This window comes from Corella eumyota, chromosome 6, assembly GCF_963082875.1.
Source record: "Corella eumyota chromosome 6, kaCorEumy4.1, whole genome shotgun sequence".
Lineage (NCBI taxonomy): Eukaryota > Metazoa > Chordata > Ascidiacea > Phlebobranchia > Corellidae > Corella > Corella eumyota.
In genome coordinates, this window is record NC_137495.1 from 11,592,261 (window position 1) to 11,614,466 (window position 22,206).

General features: G+C 36.3%; 69 non-coding genes across 69 annotated transcripts; all 69 read right to left on the minus strand.

Annotated features, from left to right (window-relative positions):
- Nucleotides 1–50: 50 nt before the first annotated feature.
- LOC145757147 (5S ribosomal RNA) lies at nucleotides 51–169 on the minus strand. The gene has a single exon (XR_014285227.1). It is a non-coding gene; the product is annotated as a 5S ribosomal RNA (ribosomal RNA).
- Nucleotides 170–337: 168 nt separating this feature from the next.
- On the minus strand, nucleotides 338–456 carry LOC145758444 (5S ribosomal RNA). The gene has a single exon (XR_014286405.1). It is a non-coding gene; the product is annotated as a 5S ribosomal RNA (ribosomal RNA).
- Nucleotides 457–624: 168 nt separating this feature from the next.
- Nucleotides 625–743, minus strand: LOC145756468 (5S ribosomal RNA). The gene has a single exon (XR_014284586.1). It is a non-coding gene; the product is annotated as a 5S ribosomal RNA (ribosomal RNA).
- Nucleotides 744–905: 162 nt separating this feature from the next.
- LOC145758445 (5S ribosomal RNA) lies at nucleotides 906–1,024 on the minus strand. The gene has a single exon (XR_014286406.1). It is a non-coding gene; the product is annotated as a 5S ribosomal RNA (ribosomal RNA).
- A 168-nt stretch (nucleotides 1,025–1,192) lies between these two features.
- On the minus strand, nucleotides 1,193–1,311 carry LOC145757018 (5S ribosomal RNA). Its single transcript, XR_014285107.1, has one exon. It is a non-coding gene; the product is annotated as a 5S ribosomal RNA (ribosomal RNA).
- Nucleotides 1,312–1,479: 168 nt separating this feature from the next.
- LOC145756712 (5S ribosomal RNA) lies at nucleotides 1,480–1,598 on the minus strand. The gene has a single exon (XR_014284817.1). It is a non-coding gene; the product is annotated as a 5S ribosomal RNA (ribosomal RNA).
- Nucleotides 1,599–1,766: 168 nt separating this feature from the next.
- LOC145756762 (5S ribosomal RNA) lies at nucleotides 1,767–1,885 on the minus strand. Its single transcript, XR_014284864.1, has one exon. It is a non-coding gene; the product is annotated as a 5S ribosomal RNA (ribosomal RNA).
- A 168-nt stretch (nucleotides 1,886–2,053) lies between these two features.
- On the minus strand, nucleotides 2,054–2,172 carry LOC145758446 (5S ribosomal RNA). Its single transcript, XR_014286407.1, has one exon. It is a non-coding gene; the product is annotated as a 5S ribosomal RNA (ribosomal RNA).
- A 168-nt stretch (nucleotides 2,173–2,340) lies between these two features.
- LOC145756620 (5S ribosomal RNA) lies at nucleotides 2,341–2,459 on the minus strand. Its single transcript, XR_014284730.1, has one exon. It is a non-coding gene; the product is annotated as a 5S ribosomal RNA (ribosomal RNA).
- Nucleotides 2,460–2,627: 168 nt separating this feature from the next.
- On the minus strand, nucleotides 2,628–2,746 carry LOC145758448 (5S ribosomal RNA). The gene has a single exon (XR_014286409.1). It is a non-coding gene; the product is annotated as a 5S ribosomal RNA (ribosomal RNA).
- A 162-nt stretch (nucleotides 2,747–2,908) lies between these two features.
- On the minus strand, nucleotides 2,909–3,027 carry LOC145758449 (5S ribosomal RNA). Its single transcript, XR_014286410.1, has one exon. It is a non-coding gene; the product is annotated as a 5S ribosomal RNA (ribosomal RNA).
- A 168-nt stretch (nucleotides 3,028–3,195) lies between these two features.
- LOC145757019 (5S ribosomal RNA) lies at nucleotides 3,196–3,314 on the minus strand. The gene has a single exon (XR_014285108.1). It is a non-coding gene; the product is annotated as a 5S ribosomal RNA (ribosomal RNA).
- Nucleotides 3,315–3,482: 168 nt separating this feature from the next.
- LOC145758450 (5S ribosomal RNA) lies at nucleotides 3,483–3,601 on the minus strand. The gene has a single exon (XR_014286411.1). It is a non-coding gene; the product is annotated as a 5S ribosomal RNA (ribosomal RNA).
- A 168-nt stretch (nucleotides 3,602–3,769) lies between these two features.
- On the minus strand, nucleotides 3,770–3,888 carry LOC145756764 (5S ribosomal RNA). The gene has a single exon (XR_014284866.1). It is a non-coding gene; the product is annotated as a 5S ribosomal RNA (ribosomal RNA).
- Nucleotides 3,889–4,056: 168 nt separating this feature from the next.
- LOC145758451 (5S ribosomal RNA) lies at nucleotides 4,057–4,175 on the minus strand. The gene has a single exon (XR_014286412.1). It is a non-coding gene; the product is annotated as a 5S ribosomal RNA (ribosomal RNA).
- Nucleotides 4,176–4,343: 168 nt separating this feature from the next.
- On the minus strand, nucleotides 4,344–4,462 carry LOC145756623 (5S ribosomal RNA). Its single transcript, XR_014284732.1, has one exon. It is a non-coding gene; the product is annotated as a 5S ribosomal RNA (ribosomal RNA).
- Nucleotides 4,463–4,630: 168 nt separating this feature from the next.
- On the minus strand, nucleotides 4,631–4,749 carry LOC145758453 (5S ribosomal RNA). Its single transcript, XR_014286413.1, has one exon. It is a non-coding gene; the product is annotated as a 5S ribosomal RNA (ribosomal RNA).
- Nucleotides 4,750–4,911: 162 nt separating this feature from the next.
- Nucleotides 4,912–5,030, minus strand: LOC145756825 (5S ribosomal RNA). The gene has a single exon (XR_014284923.1). It is a non-coding gene; the product is annotated as a 5S ribosomal RNA (ribosomal RNA).
- A 168-nt stretch (nucleotides 5,031–5,198) lies between these two features.
- Nucleotides 5,199–5,317, minus strand: LOC145757021 (5S ribosomal RNA). Its single transcript, XR_014285109.1, has one exon. It is a non-coding gene; the product is annotated as a 5S ribosomal RNA (ribosomal RNA).
- A 168-nt stretch (nucleotides 5,318–5,485) lies between these two features.
- On the minus strand, nucleotides 5,486–5,604 carry LOC145758454 (5S ribosomal RNA). Its single transcript, XR_014286414.1, has one exon. It is a non-coding gene; the product is annotated as a 5S ribosomal RNA (ribosomal RNA).
- A 168-nt stretch (nucleotides 5,605–5,772) lies between these two features.
- LOC145757148 (5S ribosomal RNA) lies at nucleotides 5,773–5,891 on the minus strand. The gene has a single exon (XR_014285228.1). It is a non-coding gene; the product is annotated as a 5S ribosomal RNA (ribosomal RNA).
- A 168-nt stretch (nucleotides 5,892–6,059) lies between these two features.
- LOC145758455 (5S ribosomal RNA) lies at nucleotides 6,060–6,178 on the minus strand. The gene has a single exon (XR_014286415.1). It is a non-coding gene; the product is annotated as a 5S ribosomal RNA (ribosomal RNA).
- Nucleotides 6,179–6,346: 168 nt separating this feature from the next.
- Nucleotides 6,347–6,465, minus strand: LOC145756470 (5S ribosomal RNA). The gene has a single exon (XR_014284588.1). It is a non-coding gene; the product is annotated as a 5S ribosomal RNA (ribosomal RNA).
- Nucleotides 6,466–6,627: 162 nt separating this feature from the next.
- LOC145758456 (5S ribosomal RNA) lies at nucleotides 6,628–6,746 on the minus strand. The gene has a single exon (XR_014286416.1). It is a non-coding gene; the product is annotated as a 5S ribosomal RNA (ribosomal RNA).
- Nucleotides 6,747–6,914: 168 nt separating this feature from the next.
- LOC145757022 (5S ribosomal RNA) lies at nucleotides 6,915–7,033 on the minus strand. The gene has a single exon (XR_014285110.1). It is a non-coding gene; the product is annotated as a 5S ribosomal RNA (ribosomal RNA).
- A 168-nt stretch (nucleotides 7,034–7,201) lies between these two features.
- LOC145756713 (5S ribosomal RNA) lies at nucleotides 7,202–7,320 on the minus strand. Its single transcript, XR_014284818.1, has one exon. It is a non-coding gene; the product is annotated as a 5S ribosomal RNA (ribosomal RNA).
- Nucleotides 7,321–7,488: 168 nt separating this feature from the next.
- On the minus strand, nucleotides 7,489–7,607 carry LOC145757173 (5S ribosomal RNA). Its single transcript, XR_014285252.1, has one exon. It is a non-coding gene; the product is annotated as a 5S ribosomal RNA (ribosomal RNA).
- A 168-nt stretch (nucleotides 7,608–7,775) lies between these two features.
- LOC145758457 (5S ribosomal RNA) lies at nucleotides 7,776–7,894 on the minus strand. The gene has a single exon (XR_014286417.1). It is a non-coding gene; the product is annotated as a 5S ribosomal RNA (ribosomal RNA).
- Nucleotides 7,895–8,062: 168 nt separating this feature from the next.
- On the minus strand, nucleotides 8,063–8,181 carry LOC145758458 (5S ribosomal RNA). The gene has a single exon (XR_014286418.1). It is a non-coding gene; the product is annotated as a 5S ribosomal RNA (ribosomal RNA).
- Nucleotides 8,182–8,349: 168 nt separating this feature from the next.
- LOC145756471 (5S ribosomal RNA) lies at nucleotides 8,350–8,468 on the minus strand. Its single transcript, XR_014284589.1, has one exon. It is a non-coding gene; the product is annotated as a 5S ribosomal RNA (ribosomal RNA).
- A 162-nt stretch (nucleotides 8,469–8,630) lies between these two features.
- LOC145758460 (5S ribosomal RNA) lies at nucleotides 8,631–8,749 on the minus strand. The gene has a single exon (XR_014286420.1). It is a non-coding gene; the product is annotated as a 5S ribosomal RNA (ribosomal RNA).
- A 168-nt stretch (nucleotides 8,750–8,917) lies between these two features.
- Nucleotides 8,918–9,036, minus strand: LOC145757024 (5S ribosomal RNA). The gene has a single exon (XR_014285112.1). It is a non-coding gene; the product is annotated as a 5S ribosomal RNA (ribosomal RNA).
- A 168-nt stretch (nucleotides 9,037–9,204) lies between these two features.
- On the minus strand, nucleotides 9,205–9,323 carry LOC145756714 (5S ribosomal RNA). The gene has a single exon (XR_014284819.1). It is a non-coding gene; the product is annotated as a 5S ribosomal RNA (ribosomal RNA).
- A 168-nt stretch (nucleotides 9,324–9,491) lies between these two features.
- On the minus strand, nucleotides 9,492–9,610 carry LOC145757174 (5S ribosomal RNA). The gene has a single exon (XR_014285253.1). It is a non-coding gene; the product is annotated as a 5S ribosomal RNA (ribosomal RNA).
- Nucleotides 9,611–9,778: 168 nt separating this feature from the next.
- Nucleotides 9,779–9,897, minus strand: LOC145758461 (5S ribosomal RNA). Its single transcript, XR_014286421.1, has one exon. It is a non-coding gene; the product is annotated as a 5S ribosomal RNA (ribosomal RNA).
- Nucleotides 9,898–10,065: 168 nt separating this feature from the next.
- On the minus strand, nucleotides 10,066–10,184 carry LOC145756624 (5S ribosomal RNA). Its single transcript, XR_014284733.1, has one exon. It is a non-coding gene; the product is annotated as a 5S ribosomal RNA (ribosomal RNA).
- Nucleotides 10,185–10,352: 168 nt separating this feature from the next.
- On the minus strand, nucleotides 10,353–10,471 carry LOC145758462 (5S ribosomal RNA). The gene has a single exon (XR_014286422.1). It is a non-coding gene; the product is annotated as a 5S ribosomal RNA (ribosomal RNA).
- Nucleotides 10,472–10,633: 162 nt separating this feature from the next.
- LOC145758463 (5S ribosomal RNA) lies at nucleotides 10,634–10,752 on the minus strand. Its single transcript, XR_014286423.1, has one exon. It is a non-coding gene; the product is annotated as a 5S ribosomal RNA (ribosomal RNA).
- A 168-nt stretch (nucleotides 10,753–10,920) lies between these two features.
- On the minus strand, nucleotides 10,921–11,039 carry LOC145757025 (5S ribosomal RNA). Its single transcript, XR_014285113.1, has one exon. It is a non-coding gene; the product is annotated as a 5S ribosomal RNA (ribosomal RNA).
- A 168-nt stretch (nucleotides 11,040–11,207) lies between these two features.
- Nucleotides 11,208–11,326, minus strand: LOC145758464 (5S ribosomal RNA). Its single transcript, XR_014286424.1, has one exon. It is a non-coding gene; the product is annotated as a 5S ribosomal RNA (ribosomal RNA).
- A 168-nt stretch (nucleotides 11,327–11,494) lies between these two features.
- Nucleotides 11,495–11,613, minus strand: LOC145757149 (5S ribosomal RNA). The gene has a single exon (XR_014285229.1). It is a non-coding gene; the product is annotated as a 5S ribosomal RNA (ribosomal RNA).
- Nucleotides 11,614–11,781: 168 nt separating this feature from the next.
- On the minus strand, nucleotides 11,782–11,900 carry LOC145758465 (5S ribosomal RNA). The gene has a single exon (XR_014286425.1). It is a non-coding gene; the product is annotated as a 5S ribosomal RNA (ribosomal RNA).
- Nucleotides 11,901–12,068: 168 nt separating this feature from the next.
- LOC145756472 (5S ribosomal RNA) lies at nucleotides 12,069–12,187 on the minus strand. The gene has a single exon (XR_014284590.1). It is a non-coding gene; the product is annotated as a 5S ribosomal RNA (ribosomal RNA).
- Nucleotides 12,188–12,349: 162 nt separating this feature from the next.
- On the minus strand, nucleotides 12,350–12,468 carry LOC145758466 (5S ribosomal RNA). The gene has a single exon (XR_014286426.1). It is a non-coding gene; the product is annotated as a 5S ribosomal RNA (ribosomal RNA).
- Nucleotides 12,469–12,636: 168 nt separating this feature from the next.
- LOC145756625 (5S ribosomal RNA) lies at nucleotides 12,637–12,755 on the minus strand. Its single transcript, XR_014284734.1, has one exon. It is a non-coding gene; the product is annotated as a 5S ribosomal RNA (ribosomal RNA).
- A 168-nt stretch (nucleotides 12,756–12,923) lies between these two features.
- Nucleotides 12,924–13,042, minus strand: LOC145758467 (5S ribosomal RNA). The gene has a single exon (XR_014286427.1). It is a non-coding gene; the product is annotated as a 5S ribosomal RNA (ribosomal RNA).
- Nucleotides 13,043–13,204: 162 nt separating this feature from the next.
- On the minus strand, nucleotides 13,205–13,323 carry LOC145758469 (5S ribosomal RNA). The gene has a single exon (XR_014286428.1). It is a non-coding gene; the product is annotated as a 5S ribosomal RNA (ribosomal RNA).
- A 168-nt stretch (nucleotides 13,324–13,491) lies between these two features.
- On the minus strand, nucleotides 13,492–13,610 carry LOC145757026 (5S ribosomal RNA). The gene has a single exon (XR_014285114.1). It is a non-coding gene; the product is annotated as a 5S ribosomal RNA (ribosomal RNA).
- A 168-nt stretch (nucleotides 13,611–13,778) lies between these two features.
- LOC145758470 (5S ribosomal RNA) lies at nucleotides 13,779–13,897 on the minus strand. Its single transcript, XR_014286429.1, has one exon. It is a non-coding gene; the product is annotated as a 5S ribosomal RNA (ribosomal RNA).
- Nucleotides 13,898–14,065: 168 nt separating this feature from the next.
- Nucleotides 14,066–14,184, minus strand: LOC145757150 (5S ribosomal RNA). Its single transcript, XR_014285230.1, has one exon. It is a non-coding gene; the product is annotated as a 5S ribosomal RNA (ribosomal RNA).
- A 168-nt stretch (nucleotides 14,185–14,352) lies between these two features.
- Nucleotides 14,353–14,471, minus strand: LOC145758472 (5S ribosomal RNA). The gene has a single exon (XR_014286431.1). It is a non-coding gene; the product is annotated as a 5S ribosomal RNA (ribosomal RNA).
- Nucleotides 14,472–14,639: 168 nt separating this feature from the next.
- On the minus strand, nucleotides 14,640–14,758 carry LOC145756473 (5S ribosomal RNA). The gene has a single exon (XR_014284591.1). It is a non-coding gene; the product is annotated as a 5S ribosomal RNA (ribosomal RNA).
- A 162-nt stretch (nucleotides 14,759–14,920) lies between these two features.
- Nucleotides 14,921–15,039, minus strand: LOC145758473 (5S ribosomal RNA). The gene has a single exon (XR_014286432.1). It is a non-coding gene; the product is annotated as a 5S ribosomal RNA (ribosomal RNA).
- Nucleotides 15,040–15,207: 168 nt separating this feature from the next.
- LOC145757027 (5S ribosomal RNA) lies at nucleotides 15,208–15,326 on the minus strand. The gene has a single exon (XR_014285115.1). It is a non-coding gene; the product is annotated as a 5S ribosomal RNA (ribosomal RNA).
- A 168-nt stretch (nucleotides 15,327–15,494) lies between these two features.
- LOC145756336 (5S ribosomal RNA) lies at nucleotides 15,495–15,613 on the minus strand. The gene has a single exon (XR_014284462.1). It is a non-coding gene; the product is annotated as a 5S ribosomal RNA (ribosomal RNA).
- Nucleotides 15,614–15,781: 168 nt separating this feature from the next.
- Nucleotides 15,782–15,900, minus strand: LOC145756766 (5S ribosomal RNA). The gene has a single exon (XR_014284867.1). It is a non-coding gene; the product is annotated as a 5S ribosomal RNA (ribosomal RNA).
- A 168-nt stretch (nucleotides 15,901–16,068) lies between these two features.
- On the minus strand, nucleotides 16,069–16,187 carry LOC145758474 (5S ribosomal RNA). Its single transcript, XR_014286433.1, has one exon. It is a non-coding gene; the product is annotated as a 5S ribosomal RNA (ribosomal RNA).
- A 168-nt stretch (nucleotides 16,188–16,355) lies between these two features.
- Nucleotides 16,356–16,474, minus strand: LOC145756626 (5S ribosomal RNA). Its single transcript, XR_014284735.1, has one exon. It is a non-coding gene; the product is annotated as a 5S ribosomal RNA (ribosomal RNA).
- A 168-nt stretch (nucleotides 16,475–16,642) lies between these two features.
- LOC145756231 (5S ribosomal RNA) lies at nucleotides 16,643–16,761 on the minus strand. The gene has a single exon (XR_014284362.1). It is a non-coding gene; the product is annotated as a 5S ribosomal RNA (ribosomal RNA).
- A 162-nt stretch (nucleotides 16,762–16,923) lies between these two features.
- LOC145758475 (5S ribosomal RNA) lies at nucleotides 16,924–17,042 on the minus strand. Its single transcript, XR_014286434.1, has one exon. It is a non-coding gene; the product is annotated as a 5S ribosomal RNA (ribosomal RNA).
- A 168-nt stretch (nucleotides 17,043–17,210) lies between these two features.
- Nucleotides 17,211–17,329, minus strand: LOC145757028 (5S ribosomal RNA). Its single transcript, XR_014285116.1, has one exon. It is a non-coding gene; the product is annotated as a 5S ribosomal RNA (ribosomal RNA).
- A 168-nt stretch (nucleotides 17,330–17,497) lies between these two features.
- LOC145758476 (5S ribosomal RNA) lies at nucleotides 17,498–17,616 on the minus strand. The gene has a single exon (XR_014286435.1). It is a non-coding gene; the product is annotated as a 5S ribosomal RNA (ribosomal RNA).
- A 168-nt stretch (nucleotides 17,617–17,784) lies between these two features.
- On the minus strand, nucleotides 17,785–17,903 carry LOC145757151 (5S ribosomal RNA). The gene has a single exon (XR_014285231.1). It is a non-coding gene; the product is annotated as a 5S ribosomal RNA (ribosomal RNA).
- Nucleotides 17,904–18,071: 168 nt separating this feature from the next.
- Nucleotides 18,072–18,190, minus strand: LOC145758477 (5S ribosomal RNA). Its single transcript, XR_014286436.1, has one exon. It is a non-coding gene; the product is annotated as a 5S ribosomal RNA (ribosomal RNA).
- Nucleotides 18,191–18,358: 168 nt separating this feature from the next.
- LOC145756474 (5S ribosomal RNA) lies at nucleotides 18,359–18,477 on the minus strand. The gene has a single exon (XR_014284592.1). It is a non-coding gene; the product is annotated as a 5S ribosomal RNA (ribosomal RNA).
- Nucleotides 18,478–18,639: 162 nt separating this feature from the next.
- Nucleotides 18,640–18,758, minus strand: LOC145758478 (5S ribosomal RNA). Its single transcript, XR_014286437.1, has one exon. It is a non-coding gene; the product is annotated as a 5S ribosomal RNA (ribosomal RNA).
- A 168-nt stretch (nucleotides 18,759–18,926) lies between these two features.
- Nucleotides 18,927–19,045, minus strand: LOC145757029 (5S ribosomal RNA). The gene has a single exon (XR_014285117.1). It is a non-coding gene; the product is annotated as a 5S ribosomal RNA (ribosomal RNA).
- Nucleotides 19,046–19,213: 168 nt separating this feature from the next.
- Nucleotides 19,214–19,332, minus strand: LOC145756337 (5S ribosomal RNA). Its single transcript, XR_014284463.1, has one exon. It is a non-coding gene; the product is annotated as a 5S ribosomal RNA (ribosomal RNA).
- A 168-nt stretch (nucleotides 19,333–19,500) lies between these two features.
- Nucleotides 19,501–19,619, minus strand: LOC145758479 (5S ribosomal RNA). Its single transcript, XR_014286438.1, has one exon. It is a non-coding gene; the product is annotated as a 5S ribosomal RNA (ribosomal RNA).
- Nucleotides 19,620–22,206: the final 2,587 nt, after the last annotated feature.

The window sequence follows — 22,206 nt, forward strand, 5'->3', positions numbered from 1 at the left end:
AAATGACTTCTACATAAAGTACTTTCTAATATGTTATAAAACTTATAAAATTCCTACGTCACACGGTATTCCCAGGCGGTCACCCATCCAAGTACTAACCGGGCCCGACGTTGCTTAACTTCCCAGATCGGACGAGATGGGGTGTACTCAACGTGGTATGGTCGTAGGCAATGTGATGTGGTGAGCCAACACATTTATCATTAACCGTGTATATTTAAAATAAAATAAATGACTTGCGTCGCTTAGCAATTATATCAAATATATTAGTTTTCAAAAATTTTGATAAAAAATGACTTCTACATAAAGTACTTTCTAATATGCTAAAAAACTTATAAAATGCCTACGACACCCGGTATTCCCAGGCGGTCACCCATCCAAGTACTAACCGGGCCCGACGTTGCTTAACTTCCCAGATCGGACGAGATGGGGTGTACTCAACGTGGTATGGTCGTAGGCAATGTGATGTGGTGAGCCAACACATTTATCATTAACCGTGTATATTTAAAATAAAATAAATGACTTGCGTCTCTTAGCAGTTATATCAAATATATTAATTTTCAAAAATTTTGATAAAAATTGACTTCTACATAAGGTACTTTCTAATATGCTAAAAAACTTATAAAATGCCTACGACACCCGGTATTCCCAGGCGGTCACCCATCCAAGTACTAACCGGGCCCGACGTTGCTTAACTTCCCAAATCGGACGAGATGGGGTGTACTCAACGTGGTATGGTCGTAGGCAATGTGATGTGCCAACACATTTATCATTAAACGTGTATATTTAAAATAAAATAAATGACTTGCGTCGCCTAGCAATTATATCAAATATATTAATTTTCAAAAATTTCTATAAAAATGACTTATACATAAGGTACTTTCTAATATGCTAAAAAACTTATAAAATGCCTACGACACCCGGTATTCCCAGGCGGTCACCCATCCAAGTACTAACCGGGCCCGACGTTGCTTAACTTCCCAGATCGGACGAGATGGGGTGTACTCAACGTGGTATGGTCGTAGGCAATGTGATGTGGTGAGCCAACACATTTATCATTAACCGTGCATATTTAAAATAAAATAAATGACTTGCGTCCCTTAGAAGTTATATCAAATATATTAATTTTCAAAAATTTTGATAAAAAATGACTTCTACATAAAGTACTTTCTAATATGTTATAAAACTTATAAAATTCCTACGACACACGGTATTCCCAGGCGGTCACCCATCCAAGTACTAACCGGGCCCGACGTTGCTTAACTTCCCAGATCGGACGAGATGGGGTGTACTCAACGTGGTATGGTCGTAGGCAATGTGATGTGGTGAGCCAACACATTTATCATTAACCGTGTATATTTAAAATAAAATAAATGACTTGCGTCCCTTAGAAGTTATATCAAATATATTAATTTTCAAAAATTTTGATAAAAAATGACTTCTACATAAAGTACTTTCTAATATGCTATAAAACTTATAAAATGCCTACGACACCCGGTATTCCCAGGCGGTCACCCATCCAAGTACTAACCGGGCCCGACGTTGCTTAACTTCCCAGATCGGACGAGATGGGGTGTACTTAACGTGGTATGGTCGTAAGCAATGTGATGTGGTGAGCCAACACATTTATCATTAACCGTGTATATTTAAAATAAAATAAATGACTTGCGTCGCTTAGCAATTATATCAAATATATTAGTTTTCAAAAATTTTGATAAAAAATGACTTCTACATAAAGTACTTTCTAATATGCTATAAAACTTATAAAATGCCTACGACACCCGGTATTCCCAGGCGGTCACCCATCCAAGTACTAACCGGGCCCGACGTTGCTTAACTTCCCAGATCGGACGAGATGGGGTGTACTCAACGTGGTATGGTCTTAGGCAATGTGATGTGGTGAGCCAACACATTTATCATTAACCGTGTATATTTAAAATAAAATAAATGACTTGCGTCCCTTAGAAGTTATATCAAATATATTAATTTTCAAAAATTTTGATAAAAAATGACTTCTACATAAAGTACTTTCTAATATGTTATAAAACTTATAAAATGCCTACGACACCCGGTATTCCCAGGCGGTCACCCATCCAAGTACTAACCGGGCCCGACGTTGCTTAACTTCCCAGATCGGACGAGATGGGGTGTACTCAACGTGGTATGGTCGTAGGCAATGTGATGTGGTGAGCCAACACATTTATCATTAACCGTGTATATTTAAAATAAAATAAATGACTTGCGTCGCTTAGCAATTATATCAAATATATTAGTTTTCAAAAATTTTGATAAAAAATGACTTCTACATAAAGTACTTTCTAATATGCTAAAAAACTTATAAAATGCCTTCGACACCCGGTATTCCCAGGCGGTCACCCATCCAAGTACTAACCGGGCCCGACGTTGCTTAACTTCCCAGATCGGACGAGATGGGGTGTACTCAACGTGGTATGGTCGTAGGCAATGTGATGTGGTGAGCCAACACATTTATCATTAACCGTGTATATTTAAAATAAAATAAATGACTTGCGTCGCTTAGCAATTATATCAAATATATTAGTTTTCAAAAATTTTGATAAAAAATGACTTCTACATAAAGTACTTTCTAATATGCTATAAAACTTATAAAATGCCTACGACACCCGGTATTCCCAGGCGGTCACCCATCCAAGTACTAACCGGGCCCGACGTTGCTTAACTTCCCAGATCGGACGAGATGGGGTGTACTCAACGTGGTATGGTCGTAGGCAATGTGATGTGCCAACACATTTATCATTAAACATGTATATTTAAAATAAAATAAATGACTTGCGTCGCCTAGCAATTATATCAAATATATTAATTTTCAAAAATTTCTATAAAAATGACTTATACATAAGGTACTTTCTAATATGCTAAAAAACTTATAAAATGCCTACGACACCCGGTATTCCCAGGCGGTCACCCATCCAAGTACTAACCGGGCCCGACGTTGCTTAACTTCCCAGATCGGACGAGATGGGGTGTACTCAACGTGGTATGGTCGTAGGCAATGTGATGTGGTGAGCCAACACATTTATCATTAACCGTGCATATTTAAAATAAAATAAATGACTTGCGTCCCTTAGAAGTTATATCAAATATATTAATTTTCAAAAATTTTGATAAAAAATGACTTCTACATAAAGTACTTTCTAATATGTTATAAAACTTATAAAATTCCTACGACACACGGTATTCCCAGGCGGTCACCCATCCAAGTACTAACCGGGCCCGACGTTGCTTAACTTCCCAGATCGGACGAGATGGGGTGTACTCAACGTGGTATGGTCGTAGGCAATGTGATGTGGTGAGCCAACACATTTATCATTAACCGTGCATATTTAAAATAAAATAAATGACTTGCGTCCCTTAGAAGTTATATCAAATATATTAATTTTCAAAAATTTTGATAAAAAATGACTTCTACATAAAGTACTTTCTAATATGCTATAAAACTTATAAAATGCCTACGACACCCGGTATTCCCAGGCGGTCACCCATCCAAGTACTAACCGGGCCCGACGTTGCTTAACTTCCCAGATCGGACGAGATGGGGTGTACTCAACGTGGTATGGTCGTAGGCAATGTGATGTGGTGAGCCAACACATTTATCATTAACCGTGCATATTTAAAATAAAATAAATGACTTGCGTCCCTTAGAAGTTATATCAAATATATTAATTTTCAAAAATTTTGATAAAAAATGACTTCTACATAAAGTACTTTCTAATATGCTATAAAACTTATAAAATGCCTACGACACCCGGTATTCCCAGGCGGTCACCCATCCAAGTACTAACCGGGCCCGACGTTGCTTAACTTCCCAGATCGGACGAGATGGGGTGTACTCAACGTGGTATGGTCTTAGGCAATGTGATGTGGTGAGCCAACACATTTATCATTAACCGTGTATATTTAAAATAAAATAAATGACTTGCGTCCCTTAGAAGTTATATCAAATATATTAATTTTCAAAAATTTTGATAAAAAATGACTTCTACATAAAGTACTTTCTAATATGTTATAAAACTTATAAAATGCCTACGACACCCGGTATTCCCAGGCGGTCACCCATCCAAGTACTAACCGGGCCCGACGTTGCTTAACTTCCCAGATCGGACGAGATGGGGTGTACTCAACGTGGTATGGTCGTAGGCAATGTGATGTGGTGAGCCAACACATTTATCATTAACCGTGTATATTTAAAATAAAATAAATGACTTGCGTCGCTTAGCAATTATATCAAATATATTAGTTTTCAAAAATTTTGATAAAAAATGACTTCTACATAAAGTACTTTCTAATATGCTAAAAAACTTATAAAATGCCTTCGACACCCGGTATTCCCAGGCGGTCACCCATCCAAGTACTAACCGGGCCCGACGTTGCTTAACTTCCCAGATCGGACGAGATGGGGTGTACTCAACGTGGTATGGTCGTAGGCAATGTGATGTGGTGAGCCAACACATTTATCATTAACCGTGTATATTTAAAATAAAATAAATGACTTGCGTCGCTTAGCAATTATATCAAATATATTAGTTTTCAAAAATTTTGATAAAAAATGACTTCTACATAAAGTACTTTCTAATATGCTATAAAACTTATAAAATGCCTACGACACCCGGTATTCCCAGGCGGTCACCCATCCAAGTACTAACCGGGCCCGACGTTGCTTAACTTCCCAGATCGGACGAGATGGGGTGTACTCAACGTGGTATGGTCGTAGGCAATGTGATGTGCCAACACATTTATCATTAAACATGTATATTTAAAATAAAATAAATGACTTGCGTCGCCTAGCAATTATATCAAATATATTAATTTTCAAAAATTTCTATAAAAATGACTTATACATAAGGTACTTTCTAATATGCTAAAAAACTTATAAAATGCCTACGACACCCGGTATTCCCAGGCGGTCACCCATCCAAGTACTAACCGGGCCCGACGTTGCTTAACTTCCCAGATCGGACGAGATGGGGTGTACTCAACGTTGTATGGTCGTAGGCAATGTGATGTGGTGAGCCAACACATTTATCATTAACCGTGCATATTTAAAATAAAATAAATGACTTGCGTCCCTTAGAAGTTATATCAAATATATTAATTTTCAAAAATTTTGATAAAAAATGACTTCTACATAAAGTACTTTCTAATATGTTATAAAACTTATAAAATTCCTACGACACACGGTATTCCCAGGCGGTCACCCATCCAAGTACTAACCGGGCCCGACGTTGCTTAACTTCCCAGATCGGACGAGATGGGGTGTACTCAACGTGGTATGGTCGTAGGCAATGTGATGTGGTGAGCCAACACATTTATCATTAACCGTGCATATTTAAAATAAAATAAATGACTTGCGTCCCTTAGAAGTTATATCAAATATATTAATTTTCAAAAATTTTGATAAAAAATGACTTCTACATAAAGTACTTTCTAATATGCTATAAAACTTATAAAATGCCTACGACACCCGGTATTCCCAGGCGGTCACCCATCCAAGTACTAACCGGGCCCGACGTTGCTTAACTTCCCAGATCGGACGAGATGGGGTGTACTCAACGTGGTATGGTCGTAGGCAATGTGATGTGGTGAGCCAACACATTTATCATTAACCGTGCATATTTAAAATAAAATAAATGACTTGCGTCCCTTAGAAGTTATATCAAATATATTAATTTTCAAAAATTTTGATAAAAAATGACTTCTACATAAAGTACTTTCTAATATGTTATAAAACTTATAAAATTCCTACGTCACACGGTATTCCCAGGCGGTCACCCATCCAAGTACTAACCGGGCCCGACGTTGCTTAACTTCCCAGATCGGACGAGATGGGGTGTACTCAACGTGGTATGGTCGTAGGCAATGTGATGTGGTGAGCCAACACATTTATCATTAACCGTGTATATTTAAAATAAAATAAATGACTTGCGTCGCTTAGCAATTATATCAAATATATTAGTTTTCAAAAATTTTGATAAAAAATGACTTCTACATAAAGTACTTTCTAATATGCTAAAAAACTTATAAAATGCCTACGACACCCGGTATTCCCAGGCGGTCACCCATCCAAGTACTAACCGGGCCCGACGTTGCTTAACTTCCCAGATCGGACGAGATGGGGTGTACTCAACGTGGTATGGTCGTAGGCAATGTGATGTGGTGAGCCAACACATTTATCATTAACCGTGTATATTTAAAATAAAATAAATGACTTGCGTCTCTTAGCAGTTATATCAAATATATTAATTTTCAAAAATTTTGATAAAAATTGACTTCTACATAAGGTACTTTCTAATATGCTAAAAAACTTATAAAATGCCTACGACACCCGGTATTCCCAGGCGGTCACCCATCCAAGTACTAACCGGGCCCGACGTTGCTTAACTTCCCAAATCGGACGAGATGGGGTGTACTCAACGTGGTATGGTCGTAGGCAATGTGATGTGCCAACACATTTATCATTAAACGTGTATATTTAAAATAAAATAAATGACTTGCGTCGCCTAGCAATTATATCAAATATATTAATTTTCAAAAATTTCTATAAAAATGACTTATACATAAGGTACTTTCTAATATGCTAAAAAACTTATAAAATGCCTACGACACCCGGTATTCCCAGGCGGTCACCCATCCAAGTACTAACCGGGCCCGACGTTGCTTAACTTCCCAGATCGGACGAGATGGGGTGTACTCAACGTGGTATGGTCGTAGGCAATGTGATGTGGTGAGCCAACACATTTATCATTAACCGTGCATATTTAAAATAAAATAAATGACTTGCGTCCCTTAGAAGTTATATCAAATATATTAATTTTCAAAAATTTTGATAAAAAATGACTTCTACATAAAGTACTTTCTAATATGTTATAAAACTTATAAAATTCCTACGACACACGGTATTCCCAGGCGGTCACCCATCCAAGTACTAACCGGGCCCGACGTTGCTTAACTTCCCAGATCGGACGAGATGGGGTGTACTCAACGTGGTATGGTCGTAGGCAATGTGATGTGGTGAGCCAACACATTTATCATTAACCGTGTATATTTAAAATAAAATAAATGACTTGCGTCCCTTAGAAGTTATATCAAATATATTAATTTTCAAAAATTTTGATAAAAAATGACTTCTACATAAAGTACTTTCTAATATGCTATAAAACTTATAAAATGCCTACGACACCCGGTATTCCCAGGCGGTCACCCATCCAAGTACTAACCGGGCCCGACGTTGCTTAACTTCCCAGATCGGACGAGATGGGGTGTACTTAACGTGGTATGGTCGTAAGCAATGTGATGTGGTGAGCCAACACATTTATCATTAACCGTGTATATTTAAAATAAAATAAATGACTTGCGTCGCTTAGCAATTATATCAAATATATTAGTTTTCAAAAATTTTGATAAAAAATGACTTCTACATAAAGTACTTTCTAATATGCTATAAAACTTATAAAATGCCTACGACACCCGGTATTCCCAGGCGGTCACCCATCCAAGTACTAACCGGGCCCGACGTTGCTTAACTTATCAGATCGGACGAGATGGGGTGTACTCAACGTGGTATGGTCTTAGGCAATGTGATGTGGTGAGCCAACACATTTATCATTAACCGTGTATATTTAAAATAAAATAAATGACTTGCGTCCCTTAGAAGTTATATCAAATATATTAATTTTCAAAAATTTTGATAAAAAATGACTTCTACATAAAGTACTTTCTAATATGTTATAAAACTTATAAAATGCCTACGACACCCGGTATTCCCAGGCGGTCACCCATCCAAGTACTAACCGGGCCCGACGTTGCTTAACTTCCCAGATCGGACGAGATGGGGTGTACTCAACGTGGTATGGTCGTAGGCAATGTGATGTGGTGAGCCAACACATTTATCATTAACCGTGTATATTTAAAATAAAATAAATGACTTGCGTCGCTTAGCAATTATATCAAATATATTAGTTTTCAAAAATTTTGATAAAAAATGACTTCTACATAAAGTACTTTCTAATATGCTAAAAAACTTATAAAATGCCTACGACACCCGGTATTCCCAGGCGGTCACCCATCCAAGTACTAACCGGGCCCGACGTTGCTTAACTTCCCAGATCGGACGAGATGGGGTGTACTCAACGTGGTATGGTCGTAGGCAATGTGATGTGGTGAGCCAACACATTTATCATTAACCGTGTATATTTAAAATAAAATAAATGACTTGCGTCTCTTAGCAGTTATATCAAATATATTAATTTTCAAAAATTTTGATAAAAATTGACTTCTACATAAGGTACTTTCTAATATGCTAAAAAACTTATAAAATGCCTACGACACCCGGTATTCCCAGGCGGTCACCCATCCAAGTACTAACCGGGCCCGACGTTGCTTAACTTCCCAAATCGGACGAGATGGGGTGTACTCAACGTGGTATGGTCGTAGGCAATGTGATGTGCCAACACATTTATCATTAAACGTGTATATTTAAAATAAAATAAATGACTTGCGTCGCCTAGCAATTATATCAAATATATTAATTTTCAAAAATTTCTATAAAAATGACTTATACATAAGGTACTTTCTAATATGCTAAAAAACTTATAAAATGCCTACGACACCCGGTATTCCCAGGCGGTCACCCATCCAAGTACTAACCGGGCCCGACGTTGCTTAACTTCCCAGATCGGACGAGATGGGGTGTACTCAACGTGGTATGGTCGTAGGCAATGTGATGTGGTGAGCCAACACATTTATCATTAACCGTGCATATTTAAAATAAAATAAATGACTTGCGTCCCTTAGAAGTTATATCAAATATATTAATTTTCAAAAATTTTGATAAAAAATGACTTCTACATAAAGTACTTTCTAATATGTTATAAAACTTATAAAATTCCTACGACACACGGTATTCCCAGGCGGTCACCCATCCAAGTACTAACCGGGCCCGACGTTGCTTAACTTCCCAGATCGGACGAGATGGGGTGTACTCAACGTGGTATGGTCGTAGGCAATGTGATGTGGTGAGCCAACACATTTATCATTAACCGTGTATATTTAAAATAAAATAAATGACTTGCGTCCCTTAGAAGTTATATCAAATATATTAATTTTCAAAAATTTTGATAAAAAATGACTTCTACATAAAGTACTTTCTAATATGCTATAAAACTTATAAAATGCCTACGACACCCGGTATTCCCAGGCGGTCACCCATCCAAGTACTAACCGGGCCCGACGTTGCTTAACTTCCCAGATCGGACGAGATGGGGTGTACTTAACGTGGTATGGTCGTAAGCAATGTGATGTGGTGAGCCAACACATTTATCATTAACCGTGTATATTTAAAATAAAATAAATGACTTGCGTCGCTTAGCAATTATATCAAATATATTAGTTTTCAAAAATTTTGATAAAAAATGACTTCTACATAAAGTACTTTCTAATATGCTATAAAACTTATAAAATGCCTACGACACCCGGTATTCCCAGGCGGTCACCCATCCAAGTACTAACCGGGCCCGACGTTGCTTAACTTATCAGATCGGACGAGATGGGGTGTACTCAACGTGGTATGGTCTTAGGCAATGTGATGTGGTGAGCCAACACATTTATCATTAACCGTGTATATTTAAAATAAAATAAATGACTTGCGTCCCTTAGAAGTTATATCAAATATATTAATTTTCAAAAATTTTGATAAAAAATGACTTCTACATAAAGTACTTTCTAATATGTTATAAAACTTATAAAATGCCTACGACACCCGGTATTCCCAGGCGGTCACCCATCCAAGTACTAACCGGGCCCGACGTTGCTTAACTTCCCAGATCGGACGAGATGGGGTGTACTCAACGTGGTATGGTCGTAGGCAATGTGATGTGGTGAGCCAACACATTTATCATTAACCGTGTATATTTAAAATAAAATAAATGACTTGCGTCGCTTAGCAATTATATCAAATATATTAGTTTTCAAAAATTTTGATAAAAAATGACTTCTACATAAAGTACTTTCTAATATGCTAAAAAACTTATAAAATGCCTTCGACACCCGGTATTCCCAGGCGGTCACCCATCCAAGTACTAACCGGGCCCGACGTTGCTTAACTTCCCAGATCGGACGAGATGGGGTGTACTCAACGTGGTATGGTCGTAGGCAATGTGATGTGGTGAGCCAACACATTTATCATTAACCGTGTATATTTAAAATAAAATAAATGACTTGCGTCGCTTAGCAATTATATCAAATATATTAGTTTTCAAAAATTTTGATAAAAAATGACTTCTACATAAAGTACTTTCTAATATGCTATAAAACTTATAAAATGCCTACGACACCCGGTATTCCCAGGCGGTCACCCATCCAAGTACTAACCGGGCCCGACGTTGCTTAACTTCCCAGATCGGACGAGATGGGGTGTACTCAACGTGGTATGGTCGTAGGCAATGTGATGTGCCAACACATTTATCATTAAACATGTATATTTAAAATAAAATAAATGACTTGCGTCGCCTAGCAATTATATCAAATATATTAATTTTCAAAAATTTCTATAAAAATGACTTATACATAAGGTACTTTCTAATATGCTAAAAAACTTATAAAATGCCTACGACACCCGGTATTCCCAGGCGGTCACCCATCCAAGTACTAACCGGGCCCGACGTTGCTTAACTTCCCAGATCGGACGAGATGGGGTGTACTCAACGTGGTATGGTCGTAGGCAATGTGATGTGGTGAGCCAACACATTTATCATTAACCGTGCATATTTAAAATAAAATAAATGACTTGCGTCCCTTAGAAGTTATATCAAATATATTAATTTTCAAAAATTTTGATAAAAAATGACTTCTACATAAAGTACTTTCTAATATGTTATAAAACTTATAAAATTCCTACGACACACGGTATTCCCAGGCGGTCACCCATCCAAGTACTAACCGGGCCCGACGTTGCTTAACTTCCCAGATCGGACGAGATGGGGTGTACTCAACGTGGTATGGTCGTAGGCAATGTGATGTGGTGAGCCAACACATTTATCATTAACCGTGCATATTTAAAATAAAATAAATGACTTGCGTCCCTTAGAAGTTATATCAAATATATTAATTTTCAAAAATTTTGATAAAAAATGACTTCTACATAAAGTACTTTCTAATATGCTATAAAACTTATAAAATGCCTACGACACCCGGTATTCCCAGGCGGTCACCCATCCAAGTACTAACCGGGCCCGACGTTGCTTAACTTCCCAGATCGGACGAGATGGGGTGTACTCAACGTGGTATGGTCGTAGGCAATGTGATGTGGTGAGCCAACACATTTATCATTAACCGTGCATATTTAAAATAAAATAAATGACTTGCGTCCCTTAGAAGTTATATCAAATATATTAATTTTCAAAAATTTTGATAAAAAATGACTTCTACATAAAGTACTTTCTAATATGTTATAAAACTTATAAAATTCCTACGTCACACGGTATTCCCAGGCGGTCACCCATCCAAGTACTAACCGGGCCCGACGTTGCTTAACTTCCCAGATCGGACGAGATGGGGTGTACTCAACGTGGTATGGTCGTAGGCAATGTGATGTGGTGAGCCAACACATTTATCATTAACCGTGTATATTTAAAATAAAATAAATGACTTGCGTCGCTTAGCAATTATATCAAATATATTAGTTTTCAAAAATTTTGATAAAAAATGACTTCTACATAAAGTACTTTCTAATATGCTAAAAAACTTATAAAATGCCTACGACACCCGGTATTCCCAGGCGGTCACCCATCCAAGTACTAACCGGGCCCGACGTTGCTTAACTTCCCAGATCGGACGAGATGGGGTGTACTCAACGTGGTATGGTCGTAGGCAATGTGATGTGGTGAGCCAACACATTTATCATTAACCGTGTATATTTAAAATAAAATAAATGACTTGCGTCTCTTAGCAGTTATATCAAATATATTAATTTTCAAAAATTTTGATAAAAATTGACTTCTACATAAGGTACTTTCTAATATGCTAAAAAACTTATAAAATGCCTACGACACCCGGTATTCCCAGGCGGTCACCCATCCAAGTACTAACCGGGCCCGACGTTGCTTAACTTCCCAAATCGGACGAGATGGGGTGTACTCAACGTGGTATGGTCGTAGGCAATGTGATGTGCCAACACATTTATCATTAAACGTGTATATTTAAAATAAAATAAATGACTTGCGTCGCCTAGCAATTATATCAAATATATTAATTTTCAAAAATTTCTATAAAAATGACTTATACATAAGGTACTTTCTAATATGCTAAAAAACTTATAAAATGCCTACGACACCCGGTATTCCCAGGCGGTCACCCATCCAAGTACTAACCGGGCCCGACGTTGCTTAACTTCCCAGATCGGACGAGATGGGGTGTACTCAACGTGGTATGGTCGTAGGCAATGTGATGTGGTGAGCCAACACATTTATCATTAACCGTGTATATTTAAAATAAAATAAATGACTTGCGTCGCTTAGCAATTATATCAAATATATTAGTTTTCAAAAATTTTGATAAAAAATGACTTCTACATAAAGTACTTTCTAATATGCTAAAAAACTTATAAAATGCCTTCGACACCCGGTATTCCCAGGCGGTCACCCATCCAAGTACTAACCGGGCCCGACGTTGCTTAACTTCCCAGATCGGACGAGATGGGGTGTACTCAACGTGGTATGGTCGTAGGCAATGTGATGTGGTGAGCCAACACATTTATCATTAACCGTGTATATTTAAAATAAAATAAATGACTTGCGTCGCTTAGCAATTATATCAAATATATTAGTTTTCAAAAATTTTGATAAAAAATGACTTCTACATAAAGTACTTTCTAATATGCTATAAAACTTATAAAATGCCTACGACACCCGGTATTCCCAGGCGGTCACCCATCCAAGTACTAACCGGGCCCGACGTTGCTTAACTTCCCAGATCGGACGAGATGGGGTGTACTCAACGTGGTATGGTCGTAGGCAATGTGATGTGCCAACACATTTATCATTAAACATGTATATTTAAAATAAAATAAATGACTTGCGTCGCCTAGCAATTATATCAAATATATTAATTTTCAAAAATTTCTATAAAAATGACTTATACATAAGGTACTTTCTAATATGCTAAAAAACTTATAAAATGCCTACGACACCCGGTATTCCCAGGCGGTCACCCATCCAAGTACTAACCGGGCCCGACGTTGCTTAACTTCCCAGATCGGACGAGATGGGGTGTACTCAACGTGGTATGGTCGTAGGCAATGTGATGTGGTGAGCCAACACATTTATCATTAACCGTGCATATTTAAAATAAAATAAATGACTTGCGTCCCTTAGAAGTTATATCAAATATATTAATTTTCAAAAATTTTGATAAAAAATGACTTCTACATAAAGTACTTTCTAATATGTTATAAAACTTATAAAATTCCTACGACACACGGTATTCCCAGGCGGTCACCCATCCAAGTACTAACCGGGCCCGACGTTGCTTAACTTCCCAGATCGGACGAGATGGGGTGTACTCAACGTGGTATGGTCGTAGGCAATGTGATGTGGTGAGCCAACACATTTATCATTAACCGTGCATATTTGAAATAAAATAAATGACTTGCGTCCCTTAGAAGTTATATCAAATATATTAATTTTCAAAAATTTTGATAAAAAATGACTTCTACATAAAGTACTTTCTAATATGCTATAAAACTTATAAAATGCCTACGACACCCGGTATTCCCAGGCGGTCACCCATCCAAGTACTAACCGGGCCCGACGTTGCTTAACTTCCCAGATCGGACGAGATGGGGTGTACTCAACGTGGTATGGTCGTAGGCAATGTGATGTGGTGAGCCAACACATTTATCATTAACCGTGCATATTTAAAATAAAATAAATGACTTGCGTCCCTTAGAAGTTATATCAAATATATTAATTTTCAAAAATTTTGATAAAAAATGACTTCTACATAAAGTACTTTCTAATATGTTATAAAACTTATAAAATTCCTACGTCACACGGTATTCCCAGGCGGTCACCCATCCAAGTACTAACCGGGCCCGACGTTGCTTAACTTCCCAGATCGGACGAGATGGGGTGTACTCAACGTGGTATGGTCGTAGGCAATGTGATGTGGTGAGCCAACACATTTATCATTAACCGTGTATATTTAAAATAAAATAAATGACTTGCGTCGCTTAGCAATTATATCAAATATATTAGTTTTCAAAAATTTTGATAAAAAATGACTTCTACATAAAGTACTTTCTAATATGCTAAAAAACTTATAAAATGCCTACGACACCCGGTATTCCCAGGCGGTCACCCATCCAAGTACTAACCGGGCCCGACGTTGCTTAACTTCCCAGATCGGACGAGATGGGGTGTACTCAACGTGGTATGGTCGTAGGCAATGTGATGTGGTGAGCCAACACATTTATCATTAACCGTGTATATTTAAAATAAAATAAATGACTTGCGTCTCTTAGCAGTTATATCAAATATATTAATTTTCAAAAATTTTGATAAAAATTGACTTCTACATAAGGTACTTTCTAATATGCTAAAAAACTTATAAAATGCCTACGACACCCGGTATTCCCAGGCGGTCACCCATCCAAGTACTAACCGGGCCCGACGTTGCTTAACTTCCCAAATCGGACGAGATGGGGTGTACTCAACGTGGTATGGTCGTAGGCAATGTGATGTGCCAACACATTTATCATTAAACGTGTATATTTAAAATAAAATAAATGACTTGCGTCGCCTAGCAATTATATCAAATATATTAATTTTCAAAAATTTCTATAAAAATGACTTATACATAAGGTACTTTCTAATATGCTAAAAAACTTATAAAATGCCTACGACACCCGGTATTCCCAGGCGGTCACCCATCCAAGTACTAACCGGGCCCGACGTTGCTTAACTTCCCAGATCGGACGAGATGGGGTGTACTCAACGTGGTATGGTCGTAGGCAATGTGATGTGGTGAGCCAACACATTTATCATTAACCGTGCATATTTAAAATAAAATAAATGACTTGCGTCCCTTAGAAGTTATATCAAATATATTAATTTTCAAAAATTTTGATAAAAAATGACTTCTACATAAAGTACTTTCTAATATGTTATAAAACTTATAAAATTCCTACGACACACGGTATTCCCAGGCGGTCACCCATCCAAGTACTAACCGGGCCCGACGTTGCTTAACTTCCCAGATCGGACGAGATGGGGTGTACTCAACGTGGTATGGTCGTAGGCAATGTGATGTGGTGAGCCAACACATTTATCATTAACCGTGTATATTTAAAATAAAATAAATGACTTGCGTCCCTTAGAAGTTATATCAAATATATTAATTTTCAAAAATTTTGATAAAAAATGACTTCTACATAAAGTACTTTCTAATATGCTATAAAACTTATAAAATGCCTACGACACCCGGTATTCCCAGGCGGTCACCCATCCAAGTACTAACCGGGCCCGACGTTGCTTAACTTCCCAGATCGGACGAGATGGGGTGTACTCAACGTGGTATGGTCGTAAGCAATGTGATGTGGTGAGCCAACACATTTATCATTAACCGTGTATATTTAAAATAAAATAAATGACTTGCGTCGCTTAGCAATTATATCAAATATATTAGTTTTCAAAAATTTTGATAAAAAATGACTTCTACATAAAGTACTTTCTAATATGCTATAAAACTTATAAAATGCCTACGACACCCGGTATTCCCAGGCGGTCACCCATCCAAGTACTAACCGGGCCCGACGTTGCTTAACTTCCCAGATCGGACGAGATGGGGTGTACTCAACGTGGTATGGTCTTAGGCAATGTGATGTGGTGAGCCAACACATTTATCATTAACCGTGTATATTTAAAATAAAATAAATGACTTGCGTCCCTTAGAAGTTATATCAAATATATTAATTTTCAAAAATTTTGATAAAAAATGACTTCTACATAAAGTACTTTCTAATATGTTATAAAACTTATAAAATGCCTACGACACCCGGTATTCCCAGGCGGTCACCCATCCAAGTACTAACCGGGCCCGACGTTGCTTAACTTCCCAGATCGGACGAGATGGGGTGTACTCAACGTGGTATGGTCGTAGGCAATGTGATGTGGTGAGCCAACACATTTATCATTAACCGTGTATATTTAAAATAAAATAAATGACTTGCGTCGCTTAGCAATTATATCAAATATATTAGTTTTCAAAAATTTTGATAAAAAATGACTTCTACATAAAGTACTTTCTAATATGCTAAAAAACTTATAAAATGCCTTCGACACCCGGTATTCCCAGGCGGTCACCCATCCAAGTACTAACCGGGCCCGACGTTGCTTAACTTCCCAGATCGGACGAGATGGGGTGTACTCAACGTGGTATGGTCGTAGGCAATGTGATGTGGTGAGCCAACACATTTATCATTAACCGTGTATATTTAAAATAAAATAAATGACTTGCGTCGCTTAGCAATTATATCAAATATATTAGTTTTCAAAAATTTTGATAAAAAATGACTTCTACATAAAGTACTTTCTAATATGCTATAAAACTTATAAAATGCCTACGACACCCGGTATTCCCAGGCGGTCACCCAACCAAGTACTAACCGGGCCCGACGTTGCTTAACTTCCCAGATCGGACGAGATGGGGTGTACTCAACGTGGTATGGTCGTAGGCAATGTGATGTGCCAACACATTTATCATTAAACATGTATATTTAAAATAAAATAAATGACTTGCGTCGCCTAGCAATTATATCAAATATATTAATTTTCAAAAATTTCTATAAAAATGACTTATACATAAGGTACTTTCTAATATGCTAAAAAACTTATAAAATGCCTACGACACCCGGTATTCCCAGGCGGTCACCCATCCAAGTACTAACCGGGCCCGACGTTGCTTAACTTCCCAGATCGGACGAGATGGGGTGTACTCAACGTGGTATGGTCGTAGGCAATGTGATGTGGTGAGCCAACACATTTATCATTAACCGTGCATATTTAAAATAAAATAAATGACTTGCGTCCCTTAGAAGTTATATCAAATATATTAATTTTCAAAAATTTTGATAAAAAATGACTTCTACATAAAGTACTTTCTAATATGTTATAAAACTTATAAAATTCCTACGACACACGGTATTCCCAGGCGGTCACCCATCCAAGTACTAACCGGGCCCGACGTTGCTTAACTTCCCAGATCGGACGAGATGGGGTGTACTCAACGTGGTATGGTCGTAGGCAATGTGATGTGGTGAGCCAACACATTTATCATTAACCGTGCATATTTAAAATAAAATAAATGACTTGCGTCCCTTAGAAGTTATATCAAATATATTAATTTTCAAAAATTTTGATAAAAAATGACTTCTACATAAAGTACTTTCTAATATGCTATAAAACTTATAAAATGCCTACGACACCCGGTATTCCCAGGCGGTCACCCATCCAAGTACTAACCGGGCCCGACGTTGCTTAACTTCCCAGATCGGACGAGATGGGGTGTACTCAACGTGGTATGGTCGTAGGCAATGTGATGTGGTGAGCCAACACATTTATCATTAACCGTGCATATTTAAAATAAAATAAATGACTTGCGTCCCTTAGAAGTTATATCAAATATATTAATTTTCAAAAATTTTGATAAAAAATGACTTCTACATAAAGTACTTTCTAATATGTTATAAAACTTATAAAATTCCTACGTCACACGGTATTCCCAGGCGGTCACCCATCCAAGTACTAACCGGGCCCGACGTTGCTTAACTTCCCAGATCGGACGAGATGGGGTGTACTCAACGTGGTATGGTCGTAGGCAATGTGATGTGGTGAGCCAACACATTTATCATTAACCGTGTATATTTAAAATAAAATAAATGACTTGCGTCGCTTAGCAATTATATCAAATATATTAGTTTTCAAAAATTTTGATAAAAAATGACTTCTACATAAAGTACTTTCTAATATGCTAAAAAACTTATAAAATGCCTACGACACCCGGTATTCCCAGGCGGTCACCCATCCAAGTACTAACCGGGCCCGACGTTGCTTAACTTCCCAGATCGGACGAGATGGGGTGTACTCAACGTGGTATGGTCGTAGGCAATGTGATGTGGTGAGCCAACACATTTATCATTAACCGTGTATATTTAAAATAAAATAAATGACTTGCGTCTCTTAGCAGTTATATCAAATATATTAATTTTCAAAAATTTTGATAAAAATTGACTTCTACATAAGGTACTTTCTAATATGCTAAAAAACTTATAAAATGCCTACGACACCCGGTATTCCCAGGCGGTCACCCATCCAAGTACTAACCGGGCCCGACGTTGCTTAACTTCCCAAATCGGACGAGATGGGGTGTACTCAACGTGGTATGGTCGTAGGCAATGTGATGTGCCAACACATTTATCATTAAACGTGTATATTTAAAATAAAATAAATGACTTGCGTCGCCTAGCAATTATATCAAATATATTAATTTTCAAAAATTTCTATAAAAATGACTTATACATAAGGTACTTTCTAATATGCTAAAAAACTTATAAAATGCCTACGACACCCGGTATTCCCAGGCGGTCACCCATCCAAGTACTAACCGGGCCCGACGTTGCTTAACTTCCCAGATCGGACGAGATGGGGTGTACTCAACGTGGTATGGTCGTAGGCAATGTGATGTGGTGAGCCAACACATTTATCATTAACCGTGCATATTTAAAATAAAATAAATGACTTGCGTCCCTTAGAAGTTATATCAAATATATTAATTTTCAAAAATTTTGATAAAAAATGACTTCTACATAAAGTACTTTCTAATATGTTATAAAACTTATAAAATTCCTACGACACACGGTATTCCCAGGCGGTCACCCATCCAAGTACTAACCGGGCCCGACGTTGCTTAACTTCCCAGATCGGACGAGATGGGGTGTACTCAACGTGGTATGGTCGTAGGCAATGTGATGTGGTGAGCCAACACATTTATCATTAACCGTGTATATTTAAAATAAAATAAATGACTTGCGTCCCTTAGAAGTTATATCAAATATATTAATTTTCAAAAATTTTGATAAAAAATGACTTCTACATAAAGTACTTTCTAATATGCTATAAAACTTATAAAATGCCTACGACACCCGGTATTCCCAGGCGGTCACCCATCCAAGTACTAACCGGGCCCGACGTTGCTTAACTTCCCAGATCGGACGAGATGGGGTGTACTCAACGTGGTATGGTCGTAAGCAATGTGATGTGGTGAGCCAACACATTTATCATTAACCGTGTATATTTAAAATAAAATAAATGACTTGCGTCGCTTAGCAATTATATCAAATATATTAGTTTTCAAAAATTTTGATAAAAAATGACTTCTACATAAAGTACTTTCTAATATGCTATAAAACTTATAAAATGCCTACGACACCCGGTATTCCCAGGCGGTCACCCATCCAAGTACTAACCGGGCCCGACGTTGCTTAACTTCCCAGATCGGACGAGATGGGGTGTACTCAACGTGGTATGGTCGTAGGCAATGTGATGTGGTGAGCCAACACATTTATCATTAACCGTGCATATTTAAAATAAATGACTTGCGTCCCTTTTTTTGTTTTTTTTGTGTGCTAATGTATGTGTACTTCATGTTTTCGCTTAATAAACTGTAAGAAATAGTCTTATCTTAAATTAAAAGGCAGTTTTAACCATACAAGTTGAACTTAAATTTTAAAAATCAATTTCTTTATTTTCATGTCAAAATTTTCAATAGGAAAAAAACGGACAACACATCCCTTTTATTTAAAAAAGCCAAAATAAGTTTAACCCTGATAGCTTTAAATAAATAATTTTATTAAATATTTGGGTTCTGTTAGGCTTTTGCAACACAGGTTTTGGTGTGAATGATTACATGTAACAATTTGGACACCCTAATTTATACAAAAAAGCAAATAATTTTTATTATATAACACTTTGGATTTTATTATATATTTTTAAGTTCAATTAATGTGTGTCTGTTTATTAGCATAGTATATCGGTCACTGCACTAAATTGTAAGCCATAAGATTTTATGTTTAAGTCGCCTTGATGTCACGTTAAATGCCCATAAGACTCACCTTTATAAATAAATATCCTAATCACACCACAATACCACAGTCTTCAACAAGCGAATATAACATCTATTAGTTTTACATGTTTCTCTCATACTGTGTTGCATTTTATTGTTTTTATATAATGTATTGAAAAATAACAATTTTATTACTTGGTTAGTTAGTAAATTTAACCTGCCTTTAAAATCTAAATAACTTTGCTTAATAAATGTATTTTAGTATCAAGACTAAGAACAATGGGGCTTTGTTCCCATAAATGCCTTGATGTAATTAAATTAGGTTTACAACAAATTGTTTGGACATTGTTAAAGTTATGAATTAGTTGAAAAAGTAATTATAGAAATATTCATTAAAAAAAATTTGTTCCCACAAACTTTTCTTTAAAATAATATTTTCCTTAAGTTATGTAAGGAAACTATTTTATTGCTTTGGAAATTTTTAAGTTTTGACTGCCTTTAAAAGTGTAAAACATAAAAAAATTGTAAACACGTTCTTAAAATTACTTAAAGAATAATAAAAGAACAAAAGTGACAAAGAAATGTTAAAAAAATGCAACAAAATATATATTTTTTATGTTTTATAGAGGTAGCATTATTTTAAAAGATTTAGGAATGGTACAAATTGCTAAAAAATTAATCTAACAACCGACATTTTCTAAGAAAGTATACAAAAATCAATAGCAACAGTAAATATATATTAAACATTGGAAAAAAAATATATATAAATTTAATATAGAGATGCTGTTGGTAATCACATAAAAATATATGCATTTATTTGTTTTTGGTAAGCATTAGATTCCCAATTAAAGTGTTAATAACGAATTTTAAAATAAATAAGCAATCTTAGTTTAAAGCCCAGATCCCACGACAAGGGGTTGCTTTTATCCAGGAAAAAATGGTAAAAAGTAAAGTATATATAAAAAAAAATAGTTAAAGATTAATAAGAGTGTAGAAAAGGTATATAATATGTTTAAAAGTAAAAAGTTTTTAGGTTAACAGAAACAAAGAAAAAAAAAGGTAAAGATCAATTACAAAAAAAGAAAATTTGTCAATTAAAAACAAAGAAAAAGTATAGTCAATTAAAGTAAAGAAAAATGTATAGGTCAATCAAAAAGGAAAAATAAGATTAAGTAAAGCAAAGAAAAATAAAAGGGTATAGGTCAATGCAGAAATAAACAAAAATCAGCTAATATAGAATAAATAAAAATAAATAATCATAATACAATAAATAAAAAAGAATTTTAAAAATTAAATAATTTAAAAGCATCAATCAAATTCATAAGCAGCAGTAAACCAATGTGCACCAGCTACTTTATACAACGCTCAGCCGACTGTTCAACAGTGTTAACTATAACAATTCTAACATTATTGTGTGGGTGTCGTCGCCTTGAATGGCGTGTGGGGCCATTTAAAATGTCCCGTTTTAACAAATTAATTGGTATGGGTGAGTTTATCCAATGTGTGGGTGTATTAATACCATAATGTGAAATATGTATCTGTGTAAGAATTTGAATTATGTCATCATTACTTAAAAAGTGTGCAGTGTGAAATGGTTGTTTGTCAATAATGTTATTGTATTGTTCTTTAAAAACCCGATCGATAACGATAAAATTGCATCGCAGCGAAACAAAGGCATGTGTATTATAAGCAGTGGCGGCTCGTGGGCAAAACGATAGGGGGGGCTAGTTTTAGAAAGTCACAGCACGACTAGGGGGGTCCGGGGCCATGGCCCCCCGGAAAATTTTTTTGATATTGATGTCCGTAAATCGGCTATTTTAGATACAAAACGATCTTTTTTTATATTACTTAAGATAAAATTTTTATTTTATCTGATAATGGGAACAATTTTAAGGTGTGCCTTTAAAGCTATTAGTAACTGGGGTGTAAGGGCATACAACATTTTTAATAACCTTTTTTAAATAAACACAATTGTATTTTATTTAATTAACTACTATTGTAGCCTATATCTTGCATAAAATAAAAATGTTTTTTTTGTTATTTTTTATTTTTTTCGGCGTC